The following is a 16,651-nucleotide window of genomic DNA, read 5'->3' as shown; positions in this document are numbered from 1 at the left end:
TGCCCACATTATAGAGGCTCACAAATGGGGGGGGGAGAGAGAGAGAGAAAGGCAGAGAGAGAGAGAGGGTTCCAGCTCGGACCGTTTGTGTGACTGTTCTCTCTTAAGATATCTAATCCTTTGAGTCTTAAGTGACTCATCTATACCATGATGCAAACTAATAACACAAACTCCCAAACATCCAGCCCTCTGAGCGGCCCATAGTAGGCCATCAGATGAGAGCTACAAACAGCGAGGAAGCTCCCCAACCATTGGGCACAACGGCTCCTTAGAAATAACTTCCAAGGCCCTACGATCAAGCAGCCAGGGATTTCAGAGACTCCCAAGAAAAGAATCGATCCACTAACGAGTTGCCTAAATCACTAGGAAGCCATCTGCAAACAAAACGCCCTTGAGAAATCATCAGTTGTCACCAGCTCCTTAACCTTCATGGCCAGTGGGGTCAGGTGGCAGACTTCATTCCCTAATGTTGTGGTGGCTGCCCCCCCTTCTCGAGCCTCTGAGCTCACTGGTTCACTGCTGCGGAGACAGGATGCTAACCTTCCCAGACGCTCCACCTCCCAGCTAAAAAGGAATGGAGCCCAGTGCCGACCCCGGAGAGCTTCAAATCAGATTCATTTTCTCTAAGTCCTAATAAATGAGAAGGAGGCAGGGTGTTTCATCTCCCGCTTATCAATGGCATGATCCATCCTGGGGATGTGGCCCTGAGGCTGGGAGCGTGACAGATCCATCTCATTAGGTAGCAGATTCATCATCTCTCCTGTCTCTCCTCTAAGTGTCTTCTCAGCCAACGCCCGGCGCACCCCCCTCTTACGACGTCTTACTTGGGGGTGCAGCCGCTGGTCAAGACACAAGGCAGTGGACTCCAAAGCCTCGCTTGCAAACCCTCGGGGCCCCTCTCTGAAGGGTTTGCTTCACTTATTTCCATTACAAATCTGGAACTCTGGCTGTGCCCAGGTAGCTGGTGGGAAGCTGGCCGAGGGAAGCGGGCCAGGTGACCGCGAAGCAGAGATGGAGAAAAGCAACGATCTGACTTAGACTTCAGGGATCTTAATGAGGTGAGGACAGCAAGATGAGCTCCCTGAGCAGGCCACGGTTGCCTCCCAAAGTCCAGTGCACGACTGCCCAGGGCTTCTGCTGGGTCCTTCTGCTCTGGAACAGACGAGTCCCCAAAGGATCCTGGGAGGACTCCAGGTAGCTCCAGGAGTGAATTCTACCATGGCCCCAGACTCAGGCTTTGTCAGAATCACAAGCTTTTTAGAGGGTAAAGCCCATAATTGGTCACTCAAAGGGGCAAGGACTGCTGCGGCTCAGATCATCTGCCCTGCAGAGAGAAGGACAGAGGGGACAGCCCTGAACCCTCAAGATTAGCAGAGTCTACCTCAGAACCGGATTCAAGACCAAATCAGAAGGGCTCTCTGCCACTCAAAGCCTGCTCTCCAGGGAGGAGAAGGGTCACCTGGTCACACCTTGACCAGAAGCCAAGAGGCCTGCAGAAGACGGAAAAAGGCCACAGAGGAGAGCTCAAAATCTGTCTCTCTCTTGTAAAGAGGTTTAAAGCAAATCTGGACTACGTGTTCCTCTCACATGAGTTCAAAGAGAGTTGTAACTGGACCACCCTGGCCCACAATGTATTCCCTGAACAGCTTCCCACGCTACCCCCTGGAAGCAGTTCCCCGGCTGTGTACACAGTGCAACCCCTCTATGTTTCCCTCAAGAGCATTTTGGGAGCCCTGGGCAGCTCGAACAGAAAAGGATCCCTCCTTAAAACAGAGATGTGCAGGTTCCACTTGCATGTCATTCAGTGTCGTCTTGTAACCTTTGGACAGATAAGTCACCCAAAGCACCAGCAACCAATGAAGGCAAATAGATAAACTGGACTTCATCAAAATTAAAACTTTTGTGCTTCCAAGGACACTACTGAAAAGGTGAAAAGACAACCCATAGAACGGGAAAGTATTTGCAAGTCATATATCTGATAAGGAACTAGTATCCAGAATATGTAAACTCTTACACCTCAATAATAAAAACAGAAATAACTCAATTAAAAGATGAGCAAAAGATTGGAATAGACCTTTTTCTGAAGATAATATACAAACGGTGGTAAAGTACATGAAAACGTGTTCAACAGCATTAGTCATTAGGGAAAAGCAAATCAAAACCACAGTGAGATACCACTTTACACCCAGCAGGACAGCTGTGATCAAAAAGGCAAACAATGAAAAGTGTTGGTGAAGAGGTGGAGAAACTGGAACCCTCCTAAACTTCTGATGGGAATATAACATCATGCAGGCGCTTTGGAAAACAGTCTGGCAGTTCTTCATGAAGTTAAACATAGAGTAACCCCATGAAATAGCAATTCCACTCCTAGGTATATACCCAGGAGAACGTGAAACACAGCCACACCGAAACTTGTACAAATGTCCATAATATCATCATTCATAACAGCCAAACAGTGGAAACCACCGAAATATCCATGCATTCATGAACAAATAAACAAACAAATGTGGTCTATCCACACAAGGGAATATTATTCTGTCATACAAAGGAATGAAGCAGGACACAAGCTACAACATGGATGGACCTTGAAAACATTATGCGGAGTGAAAGGAGCCAGGCACAAAGGCCACATATTGTATAATTTCGTTTACGTGAAATGTGCAGAATAGGCAAATCCACAGGCAGAAAACAGATTAGTGGTTCCCCGGGCTGGGGAGAGGGGAGAGTGGGAGTGACCACTCCTGGCTATAGGGCTTCCTTTCGGAGCCACGAAAATGTCCTGAATTTGGATAGTGGTGGTGGACACATAACTTTGAGAATGTACTAAAACCCACTGAATTGTACACTTAAGAAGGGTGAATTAACTGAAGGGTGGTGAACACCCAGTGGGATTTATTTATAGATGTAATACAGAATTGTACACCTGAAATCTATGTAACTTTACTAACAATTGTCATTCCAATAAACTTTAACCAAAAAAAAAAAGGGTGAATTGCTCTGGTATGTGAATTACGATCTCAATGAAGAAAAATGAATCTCTTTGGCGGTGATTATAAGGATTGAAGCAAGACTTACCCCCGAGAAGGGTGTGTCCACTAATTTAGCAGATCCCAAGAAGGCAAGAGGAGTTGTTGTAGGAGCCTGAGCGGGGACGTGGCTCTGACCAGAGCTGGGTGTGAGGAAGACTGCTGCTGGGCTGAAGGGAAGAGGTGGAGCGGGGAGACCAGCTGGGATGTGCTGGCTTCCCAGGAAAGTGGTCCAGTTGTGACTGAGACCTGGGTCTTCAAAGGCAAAGGACGCTCCTTCTGCGTCCAGGTAACAGAAGCCCCGCTGAGCTCACAGGAGATGAAGGGATTTGTGTCTGTTACAGGCTTAGGCAGAGGGACCCCCTGAGAGCGTCAGTTCTGTCCATGACACACACTAAGGTCTGGAAGTCAAGAGCCCTGGGCAACAGGCCCAGTTTTGACCCACCAGCTGCACGGCCCTGGGTAAGTATTGTAACTGTTTTGGACGTCAACCTCCTTCTCGAAAGTGAAGAAGTTGGAACAGTTGATTTCCAAGACCCTTCTAGCTCTAGAATTCCAGGATTCTGTAACAAACTTCCCAGAGCAAGTGACACTTTTCCTGTTTACTGAAGTGTCATTTTCTTAATCAGTCTTTGATCGTGAATCACATTGTATTATTTTCATTGTATTCTTTGTTCCCACATAAACTTGCCTGGAGGTTTGTCCTGGCCAGAGTCCCGAATCCCTGACTGGACCTCACAGGAGGTGAGCTCTTGATAGGTGCAATGAATGCCTGTTGGACGGCGGACTGAAGTGTTCTTTGGGATTCAATCTAATGATCTGGTTGCCATCTTCCTGCAGCTGTGGAGGTCACTCTGTAGACCGGGAACTAGGAAATATTAGCAGGGGGGTCTGAGACTGGGCCCCAATATTTCCGAACACTTGGCAGTTCCCAGGGTAAACGCTGGGAGTGTTCCTTGGGGTAACTCCCACTTGGGGAGGGAACACTTGATGGGTGAGTTCATTCGTGCTGAGATTAGGTGAGACCCTCCTCACTGTTCTGGGCCAGTTGTGTCACCTGGAGACATGTTTCCGACGAGACGTGAAGACATCTACTTCTTTGTGTCAAATGCTGGCTTCGCAGAGGACAGGGCTACCTCTGCGGAAAATCACATTAAGTGATTAAAAAAAAACACCCAACAACTATTTCTTACAAGGGATAAGTACTGAGGCCTTTGGACTGGAGGTGGGAGAACCATGAGGAAGGAGCTTCTTGCCTGGGAAGAAAATCCAGCTCCTGCAATATAGTAGCAAGGTCGGAGGTAAAGAGAGGGGTGGCAGGTATGGCCTCCCTTGTGAAGCGGAAGGACTGCTGGTTTCGGGCGGAGCGAGTCCGCATTTCAGTGTTAAGTTTCCCTTTTTGGTGTCAGGCCCGGTAATTACAGTTATTAGCAGCCTCGATGACGCCACTCGTGTCCCTCATTGCTTTGCGGCACAGGCTTTCTTATGACAACCATGGGGTGGATCTCTGTTTCCCTTTTCGGGCAGGGACCTTAAATAAAGTGTGTCCCATGAAGGCTGTTCTCGTGGCAGGGAAAGACGTAGCCCTGGGACCTCAGAAGGTGCCCAGGAGCAAAGTGAGAAGCATTGGGAGGGAGGAGAGGCCTGGGGGCGGGCGATGCAGGCGTCCACACTTAGCGCGGCTCCTGCCAAAAGATGCTCTAAAGGAAAAGGGAGGTGACAGGCTGCTGCCCCAATGGTGACACAGCTGGTGGTGCTACGGAAGCCAGCCCCACACTGTCCCACGCCTCAGGTCCACAGCGGCAGGGCTGCCTCCTGTAGCTGGCTTTTACACAGAAAGCAATGACACTCAGAGCTCCTCAGGATCAGTAGATGACGGCAGCTGGGGTGTGTAACCCACCGCAGCCCCAGTTTCACTGGCTACAGCTCCATGCCCTAAACCTCCCAGTGGGGGAGGGAAGTCGTAGCCCCCATGTTCAGGTCCAGAGGCAATGTGCGGAGGAGCCGCGGTGCCACTCTGGTTGTCACTAGGAAGCACCGTCAGAGCCAACAGGTATCACGTCTGAAGATGGACTCTCACAGGCCTGGCTGTCCAGACGCCCATGGCCTGGTTCTCCATCATGGAGCCCCATCCTGGCCATGTCCCCATCGGTCCTCAAAAGTTCTGCACAGTCCCATTGCTTGGCAGAGCCTGAGGAACATGCCAGAATGTTAGGACTCCATTTCTGTCATATTAAAGACTTAGTTCCAATAAAGAGGCTGAGTTTTATAGCTGGGCTTTCACGTGGTCTCAGGGCATCTTCTGGGTGATGTGATGTGATCATACTGTCATTTAAAGGGCACAGCCAGGAGAACTGAACTCCAAATACAGTAAATAAAACAGCAGCATCATGACTAAACGCGGCCATGATTCAGGATATTGCTTGTGGGAACGGGACATGCTTTCTGTGAAGCATGCTTATCTGTGTGATTTCAACTCAGGGGTACCCCACCCTAAAACATATTCTCCCTGAATTTTGAGCTTGTGCCATCAACACTGTATTCCTCTGGGTGAACCCCCACCCCACGTATAAACAGCAAATATTCCTGGGAGGTCTCACTCTGTTGTTCGTTTAAATGAAGCACTTTCATGGGCAAAAGAAGGGGCATTTGCAAAAGGGGCATAAGACACAGGAAATACAGGTGTAAAAGAATTCACCTATGTCGTCATTTTGCTAAAGGCGCTTTCACACCTAGACCCAAACTGAATGCACTTCTCTGATTTGTAGGGACAGTGACAACGATGGCTTTCCTCCTAGCCGGCACAGAAAGGGTCAAGGAGACACTGGGACCACAGTGAGACACCACCTCACACCCACTACATAAAAAGAAAGAAAAGAAAACAACAAGTGTTGGCATGGATGTAGAGAAATTGGAACCCTCGTTCATTGCTGGAGCAGCCGCTGTGGGAAACAATATGGCAGTTCCACAAAAAGTTAAAAATCCTATTACCATGTGATCCAAAACGTCCACGTATGGGTATATACTCCAGAGAACTGAAGGCAGGGACTTGAACAGATATTTATACATCGATGTTTATAGCACCATTATTCAACATTAGTCAAAAGGTGGAAACAATTCAAATTGTCTGTTGATGAGTAAATGGATGAACAAAATGTGGTATATGTGTACGATGGAATATTATTCAGCCTTAAAAAAGAAGAAAATTCAGACACAGGCTACACCATGAATCAACCTTGAAGACATGCTAAGTGAAAAAAGCCAGGCACAAAAAGACAAATACGGTATGATTCCACTGATACGATACACTTAATATAGTTGAATGCATAGAGACAGAAAGTAGAACAGTGGTTTTCAGGGTCTAGGGAGAAAAGAAAGAGTTATCACCAAGCAGTATGGTTTTCCCAAGGTTCTGTCTGCCAATATACTGCAATAAATGAAAATCTAGATGCCTGAAAGTGTTATTTGGGAAGATAATCCGACTATAAAAATAAATCCAAATTCACTGTCTGATGTCCCATAAAATAAGTCTTTAAATATTTGATAGGATTCCTTGGCCCCAAACACAATCTTCTTGATGCTCCCGCCTGCTGAAGGAAGTGCTGATCTGAGATCACCACGTTTCTTTTCTGCAGCCCGAGTCCAGTTAACTGTGGATCTAATTCAAATGTGAAGATAGTGGTGGCAGAATGAGCCCATCTTCACTCCGTTCATTCTTCCCTCCACCCCCTGAGCAGCTGGGATCCCGCCTGAAAGAACAATAGATTTATAATCTGAGCAACACAAAGGAGTTGGGAATGTGCAGCTCTTGGAAAAAAGTACGTCAGGACACAATCAATTTCCAAATTTAAAATTAGGTTTGAAAAATGTACCTTTAATACAGGAGCCTGTTTTGGCCTTGTGAGGGTAAAGCATGGAAAGTTTAAAGTTCCTGAGTGGCTGTTTTATCAGGTAGCCTGAAGTTTACCCCTGGAGGTTAAGCAATAAAATGGAAACAACAATAATTTAACAGTTTTGCAGTTAGTTTAACCCAGCAACAGCTCCTTAAACGGCTTTCACCTTCCTGGAATTTGCCACGCTCATAAAGCTACAACATGCATTTCAAAGCTATGAATTTGCTAAATAGAACTTCATTTCCTCTTCTTATTAGAGGTAATTAAATTTATTAGACGTCAGTAAAAGCCTTGTAAACAGAAAATATGAATGCTTATAAAAGTCTGCCCTCTCTTTTCAGCCTAATAATTAAGATGCAACGAGAAAGCAGCTAATAACAGCTCGTAATTTATGAGGTGTCATTCAACCCTGAATCTGAGACATATTGTAGCGGTATTAAACACTGAAATGAAAATAATACCCACTGAACCACATTATTTATTAAGTACATAACCACTCAGAGAAATAAACACATCACATACAGAATTTGATCTTTCTGAAGGAAACAGTATATACACCATCTCCTGCTTGGGAATATATTACCCATCAAGTCAAATTCTTCAATCAAAGCCACAACTTGTTTAAATGCAAACTGCCCCTGGCAGCCTGGCAAGCCCCAAACTTCCACTAGACACTCTCCTTGATGTCAGTTTTCAAAGACTGAGTTATTGTGAAGGTTTCTCAATATTACTGTTCTTAACATGCTCAAAAGAAAAGAAATCCCCCAGCAAGCATTCGAGAAAGAGAAACAGGAGCGTAAACAAGGAAAAGACTCCAGACAGAAGAGCAAGAATCATAAATTAATGAAAACACTTCACCCCCTCCGGCGAAGATGAACTTAGAAGCGCCTGCAGATTTGATGTCCCCACCCCACTGATGTTTTCTAACCCAAAATGGCATCTCTTCTTATTGCAGTTTAAGGACGTACTTTGCATCTTTATCCTGAAACCTATACTCGGAGCTCTTTAGAATAAATGGTGATGGAAACGTTAGTTACCATATTTCATCGGTTCAAAGATGCCCTTGATTATAAGTCACACCATTATTTTATGTATCACTAAGGAAGAAGAAACAAACGAAGCACTGCCAATTAAATTATGATATGCTGTCTCTGTAAGATGCACCCTGATGTCAGAGACATTTAAACTAGAAAAAGGCACTTTATAATCCACACAGTACAGTCCTTGAAACTAGATGAGGTTAAGAATGCTCTCAGTCTTCAAACTGTTATCTTGGTCATAGCATGTGCATTATAGCTCAAGAAAGCTGTTATTAAAAAGCGTTATTTGGGACTTAATGTTAAAAATCCTAATACTCAGTTGTGTCCAAGGTGAAAGACCTTATTTTGAAGATTTTGAAGACGACAGTTGAGGAAGGACCTGAAGAAGGTGGACCTTAGGGAGGTAAGGGAGCTGCTTGGATACCTGGAGAAAGAGCGTTCCGGCAGAACAAACAGCAAGTGCCAAGGTCCTGAGGTGGATGAGTACAGGGATGGCAGAGTGAATGGTGCAGAGATGGCAGGAGTGGGAGTGGGGATCGTGAGTGTCATAGGAGATGAGAGCAGAGAGGTGACAGGAAAAATACAAGTTTTCTCCAGGAAAAAAAAAAAAAGCTTTCCATCAGTTTTCTATGAAGTTGAACAAAAAATGTTTAAGAATATTAAGGAATACTCAGAATATTCTTTTTCAAAAAAAGCTGGGGTGGTGATATCTACCAATTTCACTCCAAACCCCTACCTCGATCGCTTCTAGAACACTTGAGGAATCAGTTTGCCTTCACATCCCTGCCACCTTTGGCCAACCTGGGGTTCCCCTTCACACACAGACTGAAAGCAGTTTCCAACTCCAGTTCGTTCGGGGGGCCGTGTTCATTAGCCAGCCTCGAGGTGACAAGGGCGTGGGCTGCTTTCAAAGCCCTGAAGGCTGTTTACAGTGTGGGGCTATTAAGAATAAAGCTGCTGTGAACATTCACAGACAGGTTTTGTGTGGACCTGGGTTTCATTTTTCAGGGACAAATGGTCAAGAGCATAGTTGCTGGTCATGAGTTAATGACATGCTCAGTTTTATGAGAAACTGCCAAACTGCTTCCCAGAGAGCTGCCCCATTGCACGTTCCCACCAGCAGTGTATGCGCGGTCGGTCCCTCGTTTCTCAGCATATCCTGCTCAGCACGCGGTATGGTCACTACTGATGAAATGCTAGGCATTCGATCGATCGGCGTGCTGTGGGTTTCATTTGCATTTCCCTAAGGGCTGAGGGTGTTGGCCATCTTTTCATGGCCTGTATGTCCTCTCTGGAGAACTGCCTGGCCAGGTGTTCTCCAGAGCACCAGGTGAAGTACCTGGCTTGGGTTTTGAAGCCATGTGGTAACTTCCCAAATGAGAGAAAAGAGATTCTCATCCCCCATCTCTTCCATCACCCTCACTGAGCGCACTTTGGGGATGGAATCGTGATGCTGTTTTGCCCTTCTGAGTGTCCGTGTTTGCTGAGCACTGATAATTGAATTCTTGTGTTAAATGTTTATGACGTGCTTCCACTGTGTTAGTAGCCTTGTGGCCCCAGGCCAGTGGGCTCTAACATTAGTCTCGCCAAAGCCAAGCCCACTGGCCCAAGTCCATGTCCACCGAGCTCATCCAGTCTTCCCTCCACCTCCAGCGGCCGAGGCAGTTTGTCTTTTGCTCTCTTGAGAGGTGCCAGGCGTGGGTCCATACATTGAATGTTAAGGAGCTTGGCTGGGCCCTGACCCCACAGGGAGGGCTTGCCCGCTCTTTCCTTGAGGTGCTTCCTCTGCCCCCGTTAATCCTAGACAGACCTCTGTGCAGCCATGATCCACCAAGCAGCTCAGACGCTTGGCGAGCAGATCAGCACTTCCTTGATCACACACCCCTCTGGGACACTCACTTTGCTAACTGAATTCTCCCCAGCCCCACCCTTCTTGGCTTTATCCTCTTGCCTGCTGCTAAGTTCCACCATGCTCACGGCAAAGTCCCCTAAGACAGGGTACAAGAGCCATTAAAGAATCAGGACAGTGAAAATCAAGTGTGGCTGAAACAAAGGTGAGAAGCCAGTTTTGGGAGATGAAGTGAGAGAGAGACGTTGGGGGTAAATTTCAAATGGCCTTGTAAGCTGTGGCTGGAAAATCTTAGGGGAAAGGGAACCGGGGGGGATTTTAAAGCAGGGGATGGCGGTGATAGATCTTCCGTCTAGCAGACAGCCAGCCGAGAAATGCTTATTGAGCACCTATTATGTATCAGATCAAAGTTAGCCGCATTGATAGCTAATAAATATTAAATGATTTGGGGGATACGAAATGTTATTCTGAGGATTAAGAAATGTAATAAAATGTAGTAAAGATTTGATCCTGTGAACTCTGCCCTCTGGCATTTTATGATCCAACAGGACAACCAAATTTGACAAGTAAAATAGGATTCATAAACACTCTGGTGACAGAACAAATGAAAATGATCAACACGGAGTGACTTACAAGTGACTCAAAGATTCAGGTGGCAAGAGAGGCAGTGTGGCAGGAAAGACAGAAGCAACGTGCAGAGGCTTTAAGGAGGCGAGAAGAACTGAACAGGACACCATGGGCGGAGAAGAAATCAATGAACAACGGGGCTCACTTTGCAATTCCTTCAGAGAAACTCTAAGAGCCAGAGGCTTCCAGGTGATGAGTCAACCACGGGAGCCACAGCAGCCATGTTTTATAATGACACACTAATCAGCCCTGTAAGTTAGGAAGCATAGACCCCTCCAGAAAAAAAAAAAAACAGTCACAGACCAGATCACCACCTGTCTTAATGAGGCATTGGAATAATCTTGGCACTGCTGTCAGAGAAGAATAGCTCAGGAACATGCGGGAGAGCCCTTGCCTCTGCTGTTCTGCAGGGAAGGTCAGGCTGCGGCTCGCTCCCCTGCAAGGCCTGCCCTCTGTGGAGACAAGGTCTCTGCACCTGAAAGCCAGGTGGTGGCTGCCCACCCTCTTGGGTAGCTTCCCCTGGTCCCTTCACTGCATCACTCGGGCTTCTTTAATTCAGGAAGAGCCTTAGTTTTACTCTGGCTCCCGTCTAGCTGCTTAATAGGGAGCTCTACAGAGCATGGTCTTGGCATGAGGGTTTTGACTGGGATACCCTCCTAGGATTTCTCATCGCCATTCGTCTGTGTTGAGTAATTACTAAGTACTAGACAGGATGCCGATCGGTTAACATGCACGATCACAGCTGATACAGCAATCCCCTGAGCTAGGCCAGGGGTAAGAAAATCCTTTCTGTAAAGAGCCAGATAGGAAATATTTTAGGCTCTGGGAGCCCCATGGTCTCCATCATAGCTACTCAACTGTGCAAAAGCAGTCATAGATAATATGTCAACGAACAAGTGTGGCGGTGTTCCAATAAAACTTTATTTTATAAAAACAAGCGGTGGGCCAGATTTGACCTTGGGCTGTAACTTGCTGACTCCTGCTCTAGATTTTACTATTGTGACTTTCGCTTGTCCTGCCAGTGTTTGGGATGATGAATCTTGGCCTCTTTGATTTTAAGGTCCTGCACCATAAATTCCAATAGCTTGCTTGGGTAGTTAAGATCCCCCCAATTTTGTGGACCTTTGTGGCCCAAGGAAAAAAGAATTAATGGCAAGCAAATTGCTTTCTACACTAATGAAATTTCTCCTTTATGGGCTTGAATTGGGGGGGATGGGTAGGCCATTCTTGTAAGCAATCTGGAAACATCTTCCTCATCAACATACTTTAGGTTTACTTCGGAGGTGGGTTAAAGAATGTTCATATTCTTCCCAAATCTCAGTATACACCAGAAACTTGAAATCCAATTTCTATAGCTTACCTTAAATAACGTAATTTCTGCCATCTGGGCTTGAACTATCCCATCTGTAAAATGGGTACAACATATAAAACTCCTCTGTCATACACATGCCTTTGCAAATGTGGCAACCACTAGTTCTTTGGCCAAACTTTCTTATTCTAAGGCTTTGTATTAAAATGAGCAGGGGGCTGAGACCAGGACCTTGAGGACAGGAACCTTGTGTTTCGAGGACAGGGTCTGGTATTTAGAAAGGAGTCAAGGAGTATTCCTTAGAAAAATCCATTTTGGCTGAGGCACAGAAGGGTCAACACTACCGAGAGTTGGCAATATGGCAGCCAGCAGCGGGCTTGGGGCTAGCTTCCTCACCTGGCTCTTCTACCTTCCACTCAGCAAGGATGCCTGGCACAGCCACACTTCTGTTGCTTTCCGCTGGGCACAGAGTTTTGCTGGTGCAAGGTTGTCAAATGCACTTCAATTTTGGCCTCAGCTGGGGCTTCATGCTTTCAGAAAAATTTCCCCACCGCCTTTCGCTTGGGTCCTTGGCTGGGATGCCTCTGCACGTACAGCTCACTTAATGGGCACGAAGAAATGGGAGGAAGCTCGGGGGAAAAAAAGAACAACGCGATCCAGTCTAAACCTTGGGAAATCTACCAAGGTCTGCATCTCTTTAAAAACTATACACAGACATTTCTGGTCGAAGTGAAACCATGCTTCTCACAGAGGACTGGAGACAGCAAATGAAGCCTTAGTCATACACAGTTAGTTTCAAACTTATGTCGCTGCTCGCAGGGAGAAATCAATGTACAGTATATTAAAAACAATCACTGCGGCCCTTAAATGATCCAATAGTTTAGCTTTGAATGCATTCAAGCTAATGGGGGCTTTAATGGCTTCTGACAGATCCTTCCATTGATCAAGAGACATGTATGAAATAGGCTGCCTACTAAACTCTGTTTTGATTTTGAGAAAAGAAAACTAAGCATCCATGGTAAACAGGGCTTGATTGTTCCACGTTCCCTGAGAGCCCTGTCAGCCTGACCCTGGTTGGAGCAGTGGAGGGGGCACAATGGGAATCCTATATACCTGGCGTGCTTCTTTCCCGACTCTCTAATCAAGGCGTAATCAACTGGAAATCTCTGTCTGAAGAGTTGGGGAGGCGGGGGGCAGGAGGGTGGCCAGAGGACCAGTTTTCTGTGTTGGAGGAGATACATGCTTTGGCTGCTCCGGCTCAGCCCCTTTCGGAGCTCCGGGGTTGGAAGGTTAACTGTGCTTGCTCCAAAGTGAAAGGCTGAACTCCCTGTTTGAAAGGATAAAAAGGGTCTTCAGCTGGAGACGGCAGTCTTGCAAAGAAACAACTCCATCCATCCCCGTGTTCTGAGGCTCCAAGAATATTTTGCCAAGTGCCAGACATACCCGTGTTTCCCCGAAAATAAGACCTAGCCGGACCATCAGCTCTAACATGTCTTTTGGAGCAAATGTTAACATAAGACCCGGTATCGTATTATATAAGACCGGGTCTTATAGTCAAACAAGACTGTGTCTTATATTAATTTTTGCTCCAAAAGACGCATGAGAGCTGATGGTCCGGCTAGGTCTTATTTTCAGGGAAACACGGTACCTCTACTCAGGGCTGGTATGTTTCGCTGGGTGCATGGCTGGGTGCAAAGCTTTGTAAAGAGGCGGTAATATTATCCTTTGAGACTATTCTTGTGCAAGAGGTATCTGCCTACCCCCATCCTCTGGCAGTTCCTTGTAGCCTCAAAAATGAGCCGGGTGCCGCTTGCTCCTGTGTCAGACTGGCCTTGCCGGATCAGAAGCGACAAACATGTACGCCACCGTTTCTATTACCCACCCAAATGAAATTGGCTCACAACATAAACCCTCTTCCTCCTTGGAACGGCACAGGGCTTTAGCATTCACAAAGTCTTCCCACATGTGGTCTCTGCTGGGGGCGTTTTCCTGTGAGTTTCCTCCAGCTTGCAGAGCCTCTCCTTGTCTTGGAAGCTGGGTAGGGCAAGCGGGGTGCCTTTGAAACTGGCACCACTAAGGTGGTCTTTATTTCATCTTTATTACCTAGCGAGAGAGCAGAGGACCATCCTGCAGACAGTTGTGCACGAAGCAGGTTGGAGTGGCTCTGAGCACACACAGTCCGGAACCACGGTGCTTTTCCCAAACTTCCTGCAGCACGGCCTTGACCTTTTTGTCTCCATCCGTGGGGCACTGTGCTGTTCGCAGCCAGCAAGTCCCATCTCTCGGCAGGAAGCTACTGCACTTACCAGATTAAAAACAACGGGGAAACCCCCATGCTCCAAGCTCTCATTTGTATTGGTGCCATGTTTAGTCAGTGGCTTTTGTAAAATTGATGAATTTTGTCTAAAGGCAAGTGCAGACAGGCAAACAGATCTGTATCTGCTGTTATCCATTTAGCTTGACACACATGTGCGTTGGAACTATTTTATCTCGATTCTTGCAGGACTGATGAAGAGTAAATGCAAGCAAAGTCATGAACTGCACCACTGCAAAAGAATCATCAAATCTCGCGCTGGAAGTTAATTAATGCTTCCCTCCCCTTGAAATAGACTGACCCTGGTACTTAGACATTCAGAGTCAATAAACAATTGTTGTACACAGACCATCCATTAGAAGGTGACGGTGAGAATTTTTTAAGCAAATGTAAAATTGCAATGGGTGACCTAATCCCGCTGTAGTAATGCGAGTACTAAAGAATAATTTTTCATAGTATCTCATTTATAAAAAGGTCCACGCTATCTGCCTAGAAAAAAATGGAAGCGGTGAAGGAGCAAATGGGATAACATGGGAGGGAACATATTATTCTGGCACTTACTACGAGACATGACGTGCATCACTGAACATGCATGATCGCGGGGACAGAACAGTCCAATGGGCCAGGCGTTACCATCCTCCCTGTTGCATACACAAAGACCAGAGCACAGAGAGGTCAAGGGTTTGGCCCAAGTCACACAGCTACAACTGCTGTCACAGGAAACTGGGATAATAATCGTTAGTCAGTACTGAAGACCTGTGTGTGCCAGGCTCTGCTGGGGGCATCTTCTATGCACGTTCACCTACATAGTTTTCACAACAACCTGAGGTGGTTGACACATTACTAGTATTCCCATTTTGTAGACAAGAAAACAGAGGTTTGAAAGGGTGGGTGGCCTTAGGGTCACAGGCAGAACCGGGACTCTGCAGCCAGAAGCCTCGACGGCCACCCAGCCATGAGCAGATTCTGAACCCTGATCAATGTAGCAGAAATTACAGAGAGGGGGTGCAGAGGCGACTAGTCTTCAGCGTGGCCATGACACCAGGAAGAACGCCTTGCCTGTAATAGAAACTGGGGCAGTCGTGTGAGAAGGGGGCTGATGGGCTGAAGGACTGGGGGGCAGCGCTATTCGGAGCCAGGCTGCAGCAGGGGACCTGGGGCCACTCACGCTTTCCCCCTTGTTAATGAGAGAAACGAGAAACAGACCTTTCAGATGCTTTCCTGGAGTTCCCAGCCAGCCTGGGAACCTACCGGGAGCCTCTCAGGTGAGCTAGAGAGCCAGGTGTATCCCTTTTTCCTGACAGCCACTGACACCTGCCTCCCAGACGCTGCAACAGCCATGGGTGGCTTGGCTGTCCTGCAGGAAGTCGTTACTGGCCGGCTCCCCTGCCGCCCCCTTCCCCACCCGGCCTCTTAAAGCTGCCGCCTTTCCCTACAGCCACAATCATTACAACACTCCTGGGCCTCCCTCCTCCTCTATGGTTGTCAAATTGATTTCACCACCGCGATACCTATGGCTCCCAATGAAACGTAATTAAAAACACCATTTAATCACCAAGTAACAAAGGCAAACTGGATAAACGGCATTACCACTTCAGCGCAATTTAATCCACACCGCTCCTCTCCTCAATCTGTTCGGAGGAGAAATGCCTTTCCAAATAAGAGTCCCGTCTTCCATGGGCTTGCCTCTGACAGATCTCCAAAACAAACAGTAGTTAGTGTGGCATGGGTCCAAATGTATGCGATTTGCCCACTGGTAAAAATCAGCCTTAACTAGAGCAGGAAAAAAGAAAAGAAAACTGCATTTGAAAATAGCATCCCTCGAAACACACACAAAACCTTCTCCTGAATGTGGGGTGTCCACTCAACAGGGCCCATGGAATCTCATTGCTAGCATCCCTCGATTCAGTTAGTGATGGATTTAGAAGCTTATTGCTAAAATTATGTCACAAGTGATGCCAGTGACGACCTCGCTCTTTTTCTGCCCAGCAAAGGCCCCTGGGCTGGAGGCTGCAGGGGAAAAAGTGGGGGCGGACAGTGAAGGAAGGACTACCTCCTGCACTTGCAGGGGTTCGAGGGACACGTCCCCATCTCAAGATCTCACCCCGGAATAAGGGAAATCCCCAGTGAGAAAGCTGTGCCTTTGGACGGACCTGCCTGCTCTCAGATACCCTCTGGAATCCAGACAGGGGCCCGAGCCGATCATCTAGAAGCATGAGCGTGCCATATCCAGACCCCTTCCCTCTCTGCACAGAACCCGTGTTTCTCCGGATATTGACTTCAGATCCAAATGCCGGTCCAGCCACTTCTCAACCTGCATCTCCCCCTCCCGCCACATCTCTCTCTGCTTTGGCCACAGGGCCTTCTTCTCCCCTGAGTCCCCCACTCCTCACCCCCTTTCCCTGACCTCCTAGCCTAAGCCACCCTTCTTCGGCCCCCAGCTACCCTCCCTAACCTCACCCAGTGGGTTCCCTCCCCGGCACTTACAAAGATCTGAAACCGTCACATTATTCATTTGCTGGTCTATTGTCTGCCTCGACAGGGTGAACTCCTATTTCACTCCCTAGCCCCAGCACCTGGCATGGGAGCTGGC

This window comes from Rhinolophus ferrumequinum, chromosome 15 (assembly GCF_004115265.2).
Source record: "Rhinolophus ferrumequinum isolate MPI-CBG mRhiFer1 chromosome 15, mRhiFer1_v1.p, whole genome shotgun sequence".
NCBI lineage: Eukaryota > Metazoa > Chordata > Mammalia > Chiroptera > Rhinolophidae > Rhinolophus > Rhinolophus ferrumequinum.
This window is presented reverse-complemented; position numbering follows the sequence as displayed.